Source organism: Rousettus aegyptiacus, unplaced genomic scaffold (assembly GCF_014176215.1).
Source record: "Rousettus aegyptiacus isolate mRouAeg1 unplaced genomic scaffold, mRouAeg1.p scaffold_m13_p_4, whole genome shotgun sequence".
Classification (NCBI taxonomy): Eukaryota; Metazoa; Chordata; class Mammalia; order Chiroptera; family Pteropodidae; genus Rousettus; species Rousettus aegyptiacus.
The window spans coordinates 128,940,007-128,953,863 of record NW_023416307.1 but is presented as its reverse complement, the minus strand read 5'-3'; positions in this window follow the sequence as shown (position 1 = coordinate 128,953,863).

The following is a 13,857-nucleotide window of genomic DNA, read 5'->3' as shown; positions in this document are numbered from 1 at the left end:
CTGCACCGCACATGCATGGTGGCTGGGGCTGCGCCAGGCAGGCAAGGCTGTGTCTTAGCCTCAAGGACTCCCTGAGGCCTTGTCCTCTAGTGCCCCAAGGCTGTCTCTGGCTGGAGCTGTGACAGCCACAGGAGCAGCAGGACTCATGCTCAGAAACCCTGGGCTGTCCATTTTGCCCATCAGGAATCTACTCAGAGTTTTCTTCTAGTTTTGGCAGATGACACAGCTCATCTCGTCAACAGAAGGGCTACCCCGACGTGGGGAGGGTTTCCTCCTGCTTCCTAACCCCTTTCCCTTTATCCAGCAGGAGCTCACGCTCCCATGTGCACTGGCCAGGGGCTGCCTGGACTTCTGGCTATGCTCCAAGGCCTCAGGATGCTTAGCCTTGAGATTTTCAAACTATATTTTGAGACTCTCAACCTCCGCAAGAGGTGACTCAGTGACTGCTCAATGTTGGGGGTGGAGAGGGTAGGTGATTAACAGGATACTCAGAAGGTAGGTGTCTGTTTATTCCTTTTTTTTTTTTTTTTTTTTAATAAGGCAGCCCTGCAAATTGGGCTTTCTTCTAAGAGCTTGGCTAGGCCAACAAAAATGTGACTCTTGTGGTGTTTTTATTTCTTCTTAAAAAGGGCTCTAGTCCTCCCTGCCTGCCCCCATGACACTTAGATAGGGAAAGACAAGCTTTCAGCCTTTCAAACCTTCCCGTCCTGCCCCATTGGTTCAGGAGAAGCCGACCACGAGAGGGCTGGAAGGGACATTCAGGGACTGCATGGGCCCCTCTGATATGCCTCTCCGATTTCAGCTGCACCCTGGGCTCCCTTTTTACCACTGGTGTCTCGGCCAGTTCAAGTGGTCTCTTGGGTCAGTGTATATGACTCAGAGAGGTGCTGGGCCACGCGGCCTCTGAGAGCTAACTAATGGAGGACCCAGCAGGTACAAAGGGGGAGGAGAGTGCCTCAGCTCCCACTATCTGGGAGCTCCTTCCAGAGCCCTGAGCCCTGAGCTCTGGAAGCCCTGGGAGCTCCCAGGAGTGGCAGAGCCCTGCCCTCGCCCGCAGCTGCCCTCTAGTGGACAGTCTGAGAATAATGACCAAGCCCTCAGATGGTTAGCAAGAGGAAAGAGCCGCCCCTCCTTCAGTCTCCTGAGCCTACTGCTTGAGTGGGGCCTGCCCATACAACAGAGCTTCCCCAGCCCTGTGGCTGTGGCCAAATATCAACTTCTTTCCTGTCCCTCTTTCAGCCTGGCTCCCTTTGGGAAGATAATCTCAAGAGGAACCCCAGCTTTGGGAACTTCCTTATATAGCTGGAATATCTATTGCTGAGTAGTTGTAAGTTGAATGCTCACCTGGCCCTCTGAGTGTTTGATGCCAGAGAAAGCTGTGAGAACTGGACTGGTGCTTCCCATGTCTCCAAGCACAATGTTCAGATAAACAGTTGCTGATGAAACAGCACAAAGTGGTGTTCACGCTTCGCCTCTGAGAGATGGTACAGGGATAGTTGCCTCTGGTTTAGAGAAAGGTTTGCACATGTGGTCCACAGGGTGGCCTGAGCTCCTTCCAGGAGGCAGGAGGAGCTTTGCGCTCTGCTGGGAAGCTGGAGTCATCGGGGCTGGAGGCAAGATGGACAGAGAAGCTTCTGAGCCCTTTGTGCTGGAACACTTGTCCAGCCCAGGGGGAAGGTCTCCACTCAGCATTCGCAGGATAATTCCAACTCTTCCTGGTCTGGAAGGCATCTCACAACAGTACTTTCTAACCTACATTTCAGCCTTCCTGAATTCAGGTTAAGATCAGAGGAAAAGATGGCCCATGCTTATGTGTAGAGAGCGTTCTCAAGGGGACCATGAACACCTGGGAAGTTCTTATTCTAGCACTGAACAATTGGCAAAGCGTTAAGAAAAGTATCCTTATCAAGAACCTGTGTGCAGGGATGGAGGGCTGCAGTATTTGGTACATTTCAGGGACCAGTATGGTTTAGAGTCTGGAAACCAGGCTTGTCCTGACAGCTGAAGATCAGCTAAATTTGGAAAAGAGGAGACCCAGGGGCACCTGTAACATATGAAGGCTTGTCTTACACCCTGTCCTTTCTGCTCCAGAAAGGAAATGAGGGCTTGTAGGAGAAATTTCTATTTGGGCTCAGATTGTGCACAACAGTAGAGAGAATCTTGTAGCAATATCTGGGTTTCCGAGTGAGACAAGAATTGGATGCAATGGGCCTCAGTGTCTGTCCAGCTCTCAGGTTTTGAAACTTTAAACATAGGATACTCTATTCCCTTGGAGATATCAAGCAAGCAGATGTCTCTCCTTTTGAATAGTTTGCATGGAGGACTGGGAGATTATTCATGGTTGGGGATGATTATGGGACCAGGAGAATCTACAGAACTGTAGGCTGCAGGAAATGTCAACCTTCAGCCAAAACCAGCCACCCAGGGAGCAGCTGAGGTTATGGCTGAGCATATCACTACCCAGGACAGAATCAGGGTTTTGTCAAGGAGTGGATAATGAGTATGTAACCAGCAGTGTTTGCCAGAGTCCTTAATCCTCATTTTACAGATAAACAAACTGAGATCCATAAAGAGTTATATAGCCAATGTTGGACTTTGGTCTAGAACTTAACACTATATGCCTACAAGGTCGTTCTGGTAATACTTCAATTCAACTCAACAAAGTTTATTAAACGTGCACAGGACTGGGGTGATTGGCAGAATACTGGGGGAGGCATGTAGAGGAAGATGAGTCAAGCATCATTCCAAAATTTTCGGTCCTAAAGAGAGAAGAAATGTACAAAATTAGGGAAGAGATGAGTGATGATTAAGTTTAAGTCAGATGTGTGTGTGTGTGTGTGTGTGTGTGTGTGTGTGTGTGTGTGTGTAGTAGTAGTAGTAGTAGTAGTAGCAGTAGAAGACGACTGTGGGGAGACACACGATGGAAGACAGAGAAGACACAGCAGCTAGAAGGAAGGAGGTGGCAGAGAGTCCCTGAGACAAAGATGGGAAACTTCTGTGGTCAGCTGTGTCAGCAGGGCCCAGGGGCTCTCAGATCAGGCAGAGGAGAAGGGCGAGCCCAAGGGAAGCATGCCCCCAAAGGGGAGCTGAAGACATTTGTGGGACATTCAGGAATGGGTGCCAAGGACATGAAGAAAATTCCCTTAGGAGTGAAGAGAAGCAGAGAAGTAGAATGGTGATGTGGGTGGTCAGAGGGTCAGGGAAGGACCATTTATCAAGCTGAGGACTTCACAGAATTGTGCTTTAGTGGAGTGGTCAGAGAAAGGGGGGATTTAAGGTGCAAAAGTGAGCAGAGAAACTGAGGAGAGAGAAAAGGGGGCAGAGCAGGCTCTGGCACTGGGTGAAAGGAGGAGGTTAATATATGGGCTTCAACTTTGGACCCAGGTGAGGGGCCAGGAGAGCAGGGAGTTAGTGAGTGCTGGGGTCCAGGGTGAGCCTGGATGTATGTGACTGTGAACACATTGGCGCTAAGCCAAAACGGGAGTGGACCAGTAGAATCGTGTAGAGATGGGATAGCAAAAGGAAAAACACGTAAAAGCACGACTTGTCTGTGACAAAGTCGCCCTTGATCATGGATGTTACAACAATTATAGACCATTTATGGGCTGTTATGGTAAAAACATACAACTCAAGTGTCAGCTGGAGCCTCCTAGCCTCTTGCAGAGCTGAGTGAGATGGGTCCAAACCCCAATTTCAATATGCGGGAGTTCACCCCTCCCCCCTCATTGTCTGGACACAAGCTATTCATGGTTTTCTCTGTCCCCAATGCTGCTCGTGTCATCTCAACAACCACAAAAGGCAATTTCTCCGTGGAGCTCTCCAGAGCTGTCTGCTGCCCACCTGCATCCTTGCATGGTACAGACTCCTCTGAAGGCCATGAAGGTCATGTATACATCAGGGCAAGGCAGGGACCTCTGCAGATCCCACTGCAGCCACTCTCTTCCAGCATTCATTGACTGTCCCGCATGGGCACATCATACCATCTCCCTCTTTGTCCCCTCCCTAGCTTATCCCTTCACCCTAGCGCTCTTTTCTTCTTCTTTTCTCTCCTTTGCCTTTCAGAGTCTTCCCAGGCAGGTAGGACCTGCCCTGAAGCCTAGGCTCCAACAGACGTATATCAAGAAATTCTTCCCACAAAAGACACGTGTTCCATCAGAAGATTCCACTGAATCACCTTTTGCCATCCCAGTAACTACTCACGTTTCAGGTTAACTTTTTTCCTGCACCGAACGCTGCTCATGTCTATGGTCTTCTGCACCAGTCTTAGGGCCTGATGACTCTCTGGGGAACATGGTCACATGATCCTGACTCTCCGAAAGAGCAGAGACAGTGATGCTTTCCACACAGAGGAAAGGTGCTGGGCCAGGAGCCAAGAGCCAGGGCTGCAGCTGCAGCTGCACCACTGACCATTGTGCCTTGGGGACACTCATCTCTCCCTGGGCCTCGGTCTCCTCATCTGTAAGTCGTTTAGCCAGTAACCTTGATAGGCTATTTCCAGCTGAAGAGTCTGGCTTCCTCAGGCTTCGTAATTGCCGGCCTGAGGGGTAGCTCTGTGAAGGATGCTGGCTGTCCCCCCAGTCCCTGCTCACTGGGCTTGTCTCTGGCCTGGCTATTCCAATGCAACCTCACTCTAGTCCACCAGACATGGCCCTACTCGGGCCTCCTACCCTCGAAAGCCACCCTTGCTTCCCTTCGTATAAGCGCAACTCCCTGAACCAGCCTGGGACCACTCCCTAAGCATGATTTCCTGTTCTTCTCTTTGTCACCCAAATTTTGGGCTGTCCTACTCAATGGAGCTCTATTTTCCCTGATGCGTCACCTGTACCCAAACCCAGGGCTCCACAAGGTGTATGTTGTTTTGACATCCAAGGGGTTTCCCACTCCTCCGGAAACTCACCTACAGCTCTAGGGCTGAGCTAGGATGTCATGGGGTCTTTCCAGCCTATAGACCACTCCTGTGTAATACTCCTTACAGGATGGGTTCTAGTTATTAAGGAACAGGCAAGCCCCCTGTTCAGTAATTCACATATCCAACAATTCCTTCCGCAGTGAGTTGAATAGTGACCTCCAAAAGATAGAGAGTTCTAATCCCTACTATCTGTAAATGTGACTTTATTTGGAAAACGGGTTTTTGTACTGTAATCAGGTTGAAGATCTTGAGATGAGATCATCCCGGATTAACCAAATGGGCCCTAAATCCAATGACAAATGTCCTTAAAAGAGACAGAAGAGGAATAGACACGAAGAAGAGGAGGACATGTGAGGATGGAGGCAGAGATTGGAGTGATGCTGCCACGAGTCAAGGAACACCTGGAGCCGCGAAAAGCTGGAAGAGTCAAGGAAACAGATTCGTCCCAAGGACTTCCAGAAGGAATGTAGCCGTGTTGACACCTTAATTTTAGACTTCTGACCTCCAGAAGTATGCAATAATAAATTTGTGTTCTTTTAAGCCACTACATTTGTGATCATATTTTACAGTGGTAAGGAGAAACGAGTAGTCTCTGACTAAATGGGTATTTCTCCCCTGTCATAAGAGCTGCCCTTTACAGCTAGGGCCCATGATTTCTTAGGAATTAGGGCCTTTATCTGTCAGCTTATTGCTATTTCTGCATGGACTGACCCCACACAGAGGACATACCTCTGCCTCTGGCATCAGCACCCATTGGATTTTCCTGGCAAGAAAAACCTTCCTTTCCCCTAGTGCTGTCTACATAAGACCATCTAGCCTCCCAACTACAGAAATTAATCCAAATGAACAGGAAGCAGGTAGACCCTGGCTCTGACTTATAGCACCTGGATTTTAAAACTGGAAACCAGTAAAGCCTGACCTGTAGGGCTGTGGCATGGAAAGAACCCTCATTAAAGTGGTGGTTAGTCTGGAAAGAGAGGAAACCAAGTGCTTTTCATGATGCTTGGGTTTTTATATAAGGGACGGGGGTCATTGGCAGTAATGTGTAAGCATGAAAGACCTGGGACAAGCAACCCTAAAAAAGGAAATACGGTCCTGATTACTACATGTACTGCTCTTGGTAATGATGAGAACAGTAACTGTGATAAGAAAGGACTAAGGAGCGATTGATGTGCCAGACACTTTTCTAAGCATTTAGCACAAACTTTTTCATCTTTATAATAACCTACAAGATGTCTGCCTTTGTTATCCCTGCTTTGCAGTTGGAAAACTAGAGCACAGAGAGGTTAAGTAATTACCTGAAAAACAATTAGAACTCCCATTAGTCTGACTCTAGGGGAGGTGCTTTTGAATCAAGTGTAAAAATATTAATTTCCATCATCATGGATCCCAAAGCCCTTTGTCATCTGTGGTTTCATTTTGATATCCAGAGCAAGAGGCAAAGATCCTTAACTCCATTCTTCAGGTGATGAAATTGAGGTCAAGAGATTGGTCTATTGCAATAACATGGATGGACCTTGAGATAATCATGCTAAGTGAAATAAGCCAGACAGAAAAAGTTGAAAATCACATGATATCATTTATATGTGGAATATAAACCTAAAAGCAACAAATGAACAGGACAAACAAACAGAAACTCATGGACAAGGACAATGGACTAGTAGTTACCAGAGGGTAGGAGGTTGGGGAGGAACAGGGAGGTAGTGGGGGTAAAGGGGGTCAAATATAAGGGGGTAGGGGGAGGGTGAAGTGGGTAAAGGGTATCAAGCATATGGTAGCTGAAAGAAACTGGACTTTGGAGAATATACAGATCTCGAATTATAATTTACACCCGAAAATTATATAATTTATATTAACCAATGTTACCCCAATAAACTTAATTTGAAAAAAAAGAGACTGGTCCGAAGAAAAGTCAGCACTACCATCTCTGCTCAGCATCTGTTAGGTACCCGTAGAGCCTGATCCCAGCCCTGTGTTAGGGGGTAGTAAATAGGACAATTAAAAGGGTTAGCATTTATTGAGCAATTAGTACATGCCCACTAGGAACGGTGTTAATGCATTATTCTGTGGTCATTTGATCTCCATAACAATGCCCTAAAGTGGAGACCAGAAAGGGTAAGGAACTTACATGAGGTCACACAGCTGTAATGGTCAGTGGCCAAGCCAGAGGTAGAAATGCTCATGTGCCCTTGGCAAGAGAGGAACTCACAGTTTAATGCAAATAGTTGCCTCACCACTACTTGCAGACTCTAATGGGACAGTACTGTCCTGGGGCCTCCCTGGGTTGGAGGTAACAAGGTGACAAAGATATTTGATTGCTGAGTGTCTCAGCACTTATTCTTATGCCAGGACTCTGCCAGGTATTTGAAGTTTTAATTCTTCGGAATGACTATATTTGTTGTTCAAAGGACTGTTGTTAAAAAAAAAAAAAAAGAAGATAGTTTGAGAGGTCTTTTTGCTCTTAAATGATAATGTTCTAAGGCAAAATTACTTCGGCTTTGTGTCTGAGGAAGAACCCATAACCAGGCTCCATTGTCACCGGGCGATTCCTCTGCACAGCCACCATTCTCTCCATTTAAATGCGCAGACAGCCCCACCCCCGAGCCGGCAAGGTTCCCTTGGCTGCCCACCAAACTCTGTCCATTCGTTTTCCCAACATGGCCCCTAATTAAATCTGCAGGGTTTTAATTTTCACAAACATGAATATGGGAAATGAAGGAGGCTGGGAGAGGACCTGGTGTGAAAAGAGGCCCGCTGCGGCCCAGGGGGGAAGGTCAAAACTTGGACTCCATCCAGGATGCGCTCCTGTCATAGGGCCGCATGGTCACCCCTTTGGCATTATGCCACCCCTCAGACAGGATGGCTCTGCACAGCGTCTGCTGGATTCACCATTAAAGCAGATCCAAGAAAAATTCATTTTGTACAAAAGGGCAAGGGGGAACAATGCTTTGGCCGAGATGGTCACCAGCAAGGCACTGCCCCCACTCTGGGCAGCGAGGGGGTTCAACCCTCAGGGGCAGAGATCTGGCTGCCTTCTGGGCACCTGTCCACCCGACCCTAATATCAGTGCTTCAGATTTGCCTGGGAGATTCAGAACAGAATTTGCAAAGACAAGCCTCTCGGTTGCTACCTTTTGTTATTTTCTTCCTATGTGTAAATTCTCCAATGTGCCTGGGCCCTCACTTCTCCTCTCCTGCCCCCAAGGTGGAGATGCTGCTGGGATATTTTCTGAAGCTTCCAGTCACCAAACATGAAAACAAGCAACCCCAGGGGATCTTCTGTCCACATTTCACCTACAACACTGAACTTCCTTTAACTCTCTACCTGCTTCTTATTCTTCCTGCAGAAGCAAAACCTTCCAGAGTTCTTATCCTAGGATGTAACAGAATCTCCACATTTTGTAGCGAGTTGGGCAGAATGAGAAGTGAGAAACCTTGATATTGAGCCCTTGGCTATATATAGTTTCTGATGTGTAAGACCAGCAAACCCATCAATGCCACTGTGGTGATCCTTGCCTACAGGATGATTAATGTGGCCACAAAGATAGGCCTGGCCTATAGGACCAGATACTAAAAATCTTGGTAGGCCAGAGAGAAGCCAAGTACATGCTGAGGAGAAATATTGTATGGAGTGGCAATTTCTCCTGTTCGCTGTGGAAATGCACCATTTTCTGAAGGAGCCAGGCCAGATGACACTACACTCTCCTCCCCCATTTGGCACAAGTGCGCGTGAGTAGGGCTGCAGGATGCTATGGGTTGAATGGTGTCCCCTTTCCCCCACGCAGCCCCCATGCAAATTAATGCACAGAAGTTTTAACACCCAGTACCTCACAGAATGTGACCTTATTTGGAGATTAGGTCCTTATACAGATAATCAAGTCAAAATGAAGTCATTAGGGTAGGCTCACCTTCCAAACGACTGGTGTCCTTACAGAAGTGGAGATTTGGATACAGAGATTTGCACAGAGGAAAGATAATGTGAAGAGACACAGGGAGAAGATGCCTATCTGCAAGTTACCGAGAGAGGCCTGGGACAGACCCTTCCCTCGCAGCCCTCCGTCTGTGAGACCCTGCCAGCACCTTGATTCCAGATGTTGAACCTCCAGAATTGTGATACAATACATTTCTGTTGATTAAGCCACTTAGTTTGTGGTACGTCATTTTGAGCAGCTCCTGCAAATGAGTACAGGGGACTTCATCAACCAAACCAAACCAAAACAAAACACACCTCCAGCTAAAATGTCGGGACTTTGCGAATAAGTAGGGATGAGCTGTTTCTCTTGGGGGTCCCAGAAAGCTCACCAGGCAACTTCTTGGGTCTGTGCTGGTGACATTTCTAACTGTGAATAAGAAGGCAAAAACCATTTGCCAAATCAAATAAGAGGACAGAAATGATTTCGTCATTAATTTTTAAAAGTAATTATAAGGCTTATTAGAAATTGTGGCTTTTCTGTTGTTCAGGGCTATGTTATTGAGTTCCATATCTGCCTTCATGTGATAAACGGGGTTGAGACAGGCCACAAGTCCATAATCTAGAGGTACAAGAGGATAAGTATTTCTAACATTTACTAGATGTCTGTGAGAGGTACTGTAATATCTTGTGTAATTCTCCAAACAACTGTGTGTAGTAGATATTTTCATTTCATGGAGAGTCAGAGGGGTTGAGTAACTTGCCTGAAATGACACAGTTTGCTAGGAATACCTACCTCCAAAGTACATTCTTTTCAGAGCAGTAAGTTTTCTGTGGCTCAAGTGTCTCCACGAGATATATGAGATGTTGGTCTTTGTGTCCCTTACTCTGATCTTTGGTCTGATTTAAAGTAAGTGATAATTATAAATAATGTCCTGTTCTTAGTCATCCAGCCAATGCTTCTCTAGCTCCATGTGGCAAGTCTGCTTTTAGTGGAGGGTCACTGCTACTCACTGCCCATGTCTGGGGCTATCACCTCACAGGGCACAAAGCAGAGTGACAAGGACTGCAGATGGATGTCTCCCCTTTATACTCTCTGGGTCAGAAGGGCAGCCCATGGCTAACTTTACTGACTGTGTAGAATATATTCTGCTGGCATGTGAAGAATACCTGAGAGGAAACTGCATAGAGATGAATGATTTAGAAGCATATGGTACAACTACAGCCTGCTGCTTGTCATGGTTCAACAAGCAAGTGTAGCCTCTTATTTCTAGTTTGCTTCAATGCCAAGTAGCTGCATGAATTTCTACATTCCTGTTCTTTAAAGGAAAGTGAGCACTTTCTGGTGGTATTTCAGAGACAAGGTCCCACCAAATTCAGGTCGGGGTTCCTCTTTCCAAAGCCTTCTGAGGCCACCCCTGTTTGGCTCTCCCCTGGACCACCACCCCTGTTTCCTTTCACCCTGACTTGATAGAATATGTGACAGTCCTTGCTTTGTTGCATTGCACTAACTTAATTCTTTTGCTCTAATTTTCTTCTTCATCATTCCCAACCCTTGTTGTGCTTCTGCTCCTGTCCATCCTCTCCCCACGACCTGAGATGTCCACAGCCACTTGGCTGTCGTTCTGCTGCATTTACCGCTCACACCCAGATGTAGTTTATTCATCACAAAGGGGCAGTTCGCAGAATTTGGAAAGGGCTTGCTCCTTCAAACCCGTGAGGGGAACACCACCCCCATCCCAATGCTTCTTGTTTCAGCCACAAAACTAAACTTCAGCTCACCAGTTTGTTAGAGGAGAAGGGAAGGGAAACGGTGCAGGAGCAGGGGAAGCAGGGGCACTGAGGGAGAAACGAGTCACAGCTTCCTTGTACCCTTGCTGCCTTTAAGGTCCAGTTTGCCCATAGCCTGGTGCTCCCAGTTTCATTCTGTGGCACCAGGCAAGAGCTCTGCTTCACCCTCACCCAACAGCATTTTAAAAACTGACTTGAGATGATGACTCTGTTATTTGTAGCTCTTTGACCCTCAGTGGGATTCCCTGTCACTGATTGTGTACCTGGGACTGATCAGTTCTGTGTAGAGGCTATCCTGCCATGTGGATAACCATCTCATCGTGTGAATTGTACTGTGCTCCTGAGAACAAACTGGTGGGTATCCCAGTCCTCCCATTGGCTCCATCTTGCTACCCAGAGCCTTCTGAACCCAGCTGTGGGAAGAGGCTGGCTGTGGACATGTACACACTGGTGCGATTTGGCCGTTTTAACCTCTATGTTGAGAAAGTGGGCTTTCACATGCCCAGGTCCTTGGCTATTGACATAGACCTGCTTTATACTTTCTGGCCAGTTTTGTAATACAGGTGGTATCTTTCTTTTAGCCAAAGAAAGAGGCCTTAACAAGGTTGTATTACATTCACCATTCAGCTAAAAGACTATTTCAATAGGTTAACTTCATAGACATGTAAAATCAGCCTTGAGGGTTTTGGAGAAATGGAAGGTGTGTAGTCTGGCCTTTCTGGCTTCACTATTTAGCCCATGTCAAGATTCTTGACTGACAGGCTGACTCACAGGGGTACAACCTGTGAAGTCAAACGGGACTCTGCTCTTGGAAATACCCCATGCTTGGTTCAATGCTCTGTCGTCTTCAAATTCATTTTTTTTTATATATTATATTTTTAATTGAGTTTCTAGTATATGGTACATTGGTTAGACATCTATATAGTTCATAAAATGATCCCCCCAGTTGTTCCCTCCCTCCCCTGACCCTCCACCTAGCCAACGTATTAATGCTAACTGCACTCCCTATGCCATGCTCCGCATCCCCATGACCATCCATCAGCTACTAATTTGTACTTCTTTAGCCCTTCACCTCATTCTCCCTGCCACTCAACGCCTCTCTCCTCTGTCCAACACCAAATTGTCCTCTGTATTTGTGATTCTGTTTTTGATTAGTTTGTTCTTTTTATTCCTTAGGTTCTGCATATATGTGAAATCATATAGTATTTATCTTTCTCTGTCTGACTTAAATACCTTCTAGGTTCATCAAAGCAATATCTTTTCGATTCCCTTACTTTTCACATGTAGGGGTCTTGTTTTCTTATCCTTCAGCCACTCTATCTTTTGGTTGAAGCACTTCATTCTTTTCCATTTAAGGTGGTTATTGATCTGAATATAGTTATTACCATTCTTTATCTCTGTTTTTGATACATGTTTTTTTTTTTTTCTTAAAGAAGTCCCTCCAACTCCAACATTTCCTGTAATACTGGCTTGGTGGTGATACATTCCTTGAGCTCATTTTTGTCTTGGAAGCTCTTTATCTGTCCTTCAACTCTAAATGATAGCTTTGCTAGATAAAGTAGTCTTGGTTACAGATCCTGGGTTTTCATCCTGTCTAATATTTTTTGCCAAACCCTTCTGTCCTGCATAGCTTCTTCAGAGAAATCTGCTGCCAGTCTTATTGGTTTTCCCTTATATGTAATTATTTGGTTTTCTCTTGATGTTTTTAATATTCTTTCTTTGTATTTAACCTTTGGCATTTTAGTTAGGTTGTGTCTTGATGTAGGCCTCTTTGGATCCCTGATTTTTGGAATTCTCTGAGCTTCCTGGGGTTTTATGTCCATTTCCTTCACCAGGTGAGGGAAGTTTTCTTCAAACAGCTGTTCGACATATTGATTTTCTTCAGTTATGCTGATCAGATGAATATTTGGAGCCTTAATAGTGTCCCATATACTCCTTAAATTATTTTTATAGTCTTAGCATCTTTTTTCTTACCATTCTGAGTGTCCTGATTGGCTTTCCTGTCCTCTAGATAGGGCATTTGATCCTCTTCTTTATTCACTTTGTTTATTCCATTTAATATACTTCTCATCTCAGATAATGTGTTCTTCATTTCAGACTGGTTCTCTTTCATAATTTCCACTTTCATTTTTATGTTTTTTTTTTTAAATCTCTTTGTTGAAGTTCTCACTGAATTTATCTACTCGTCCCAAAATTTCACTGAGCATCTTTATAACCAGTGTTTTGAACTCTGAATCTGTTTGGTTATTTAACTCCTTTCTATCTGGATCTCTGTTCTGTTCTCTTATATGGTTTCCGCTTCTTTGTCTTCCTGTTTTGGCTGTCTTTCTGCGTCTGCTCCTAAGACTTCCAGTCTTATTAGTGCAGATTTATGTTGTAGGTGTCCAGTGGCACAGTGCTGAGAGGGGTTCAGCTGCAGGCCAAATTTAGCCCAAGCCTCTGCCACTCTGGAGCCACCTGTTAAGATTCAGCAAGCAACTCACAGATGCTGTGCATATAGTTGCCTCAAAAGGCCACACCAGAAACTGAGGCCAGTTGCCTTCAGTGTAAGTCTCAGCAAGGAGCAGCTGACTCTCTGAGGATACACCTGGATGTGGCCTGGATGGATCCGTGACTTGGGGGAGGCAATGTTTCAGGGAATCCTCTGGGCAGAGCAACCTGGGTTATCCAGTTTGATGAACTCATAGCAATGGTGGCGCTGTGTCCGCTCACTGGGTAGGAGGAGGGCTCAACAGGGAACAATGGATACCACTAGCACTTCTGTACAGAGAGAGTCTCCTCTCAGCCCTCACTTTGACAATGTCTCCCTATAAGTCCCTGGTGCCCCCTGTGTGCAGCCGAATGGGGACTGGTGCTCAGAACGAATAGGTCCGTCACTGCGAACATCCACTCGTGGACGTGGCCCCTTCAAGAGGCTTCTGCCTCTGCCGCTGCCACTGGCGCAGCCACAGCCTCTGTCTCAGCCGATTGAGACTGGGTCGCCCTGTGTCCTCGCCCCATCCTGCCTTCTGCCACTGCAGGGTGCTTTCTTATATTTCTCCCTAGTTGTATGGCTTGTTCATCAAGATCCCAGGTGATTTTTCCTTGCTGCCGTTCCTTGTTTCTGTCACAACTTTGATTTGAATGAACAGAGGAATGAACACAGCCTCTATTATCTACACCATTTTTTTTCCTCTCTCTCTCAAATTCTTAATATCTTCTGAACAAGGGGCCTTGCATTTTCATTTTGCTATGGGCCCTGTAAGTGA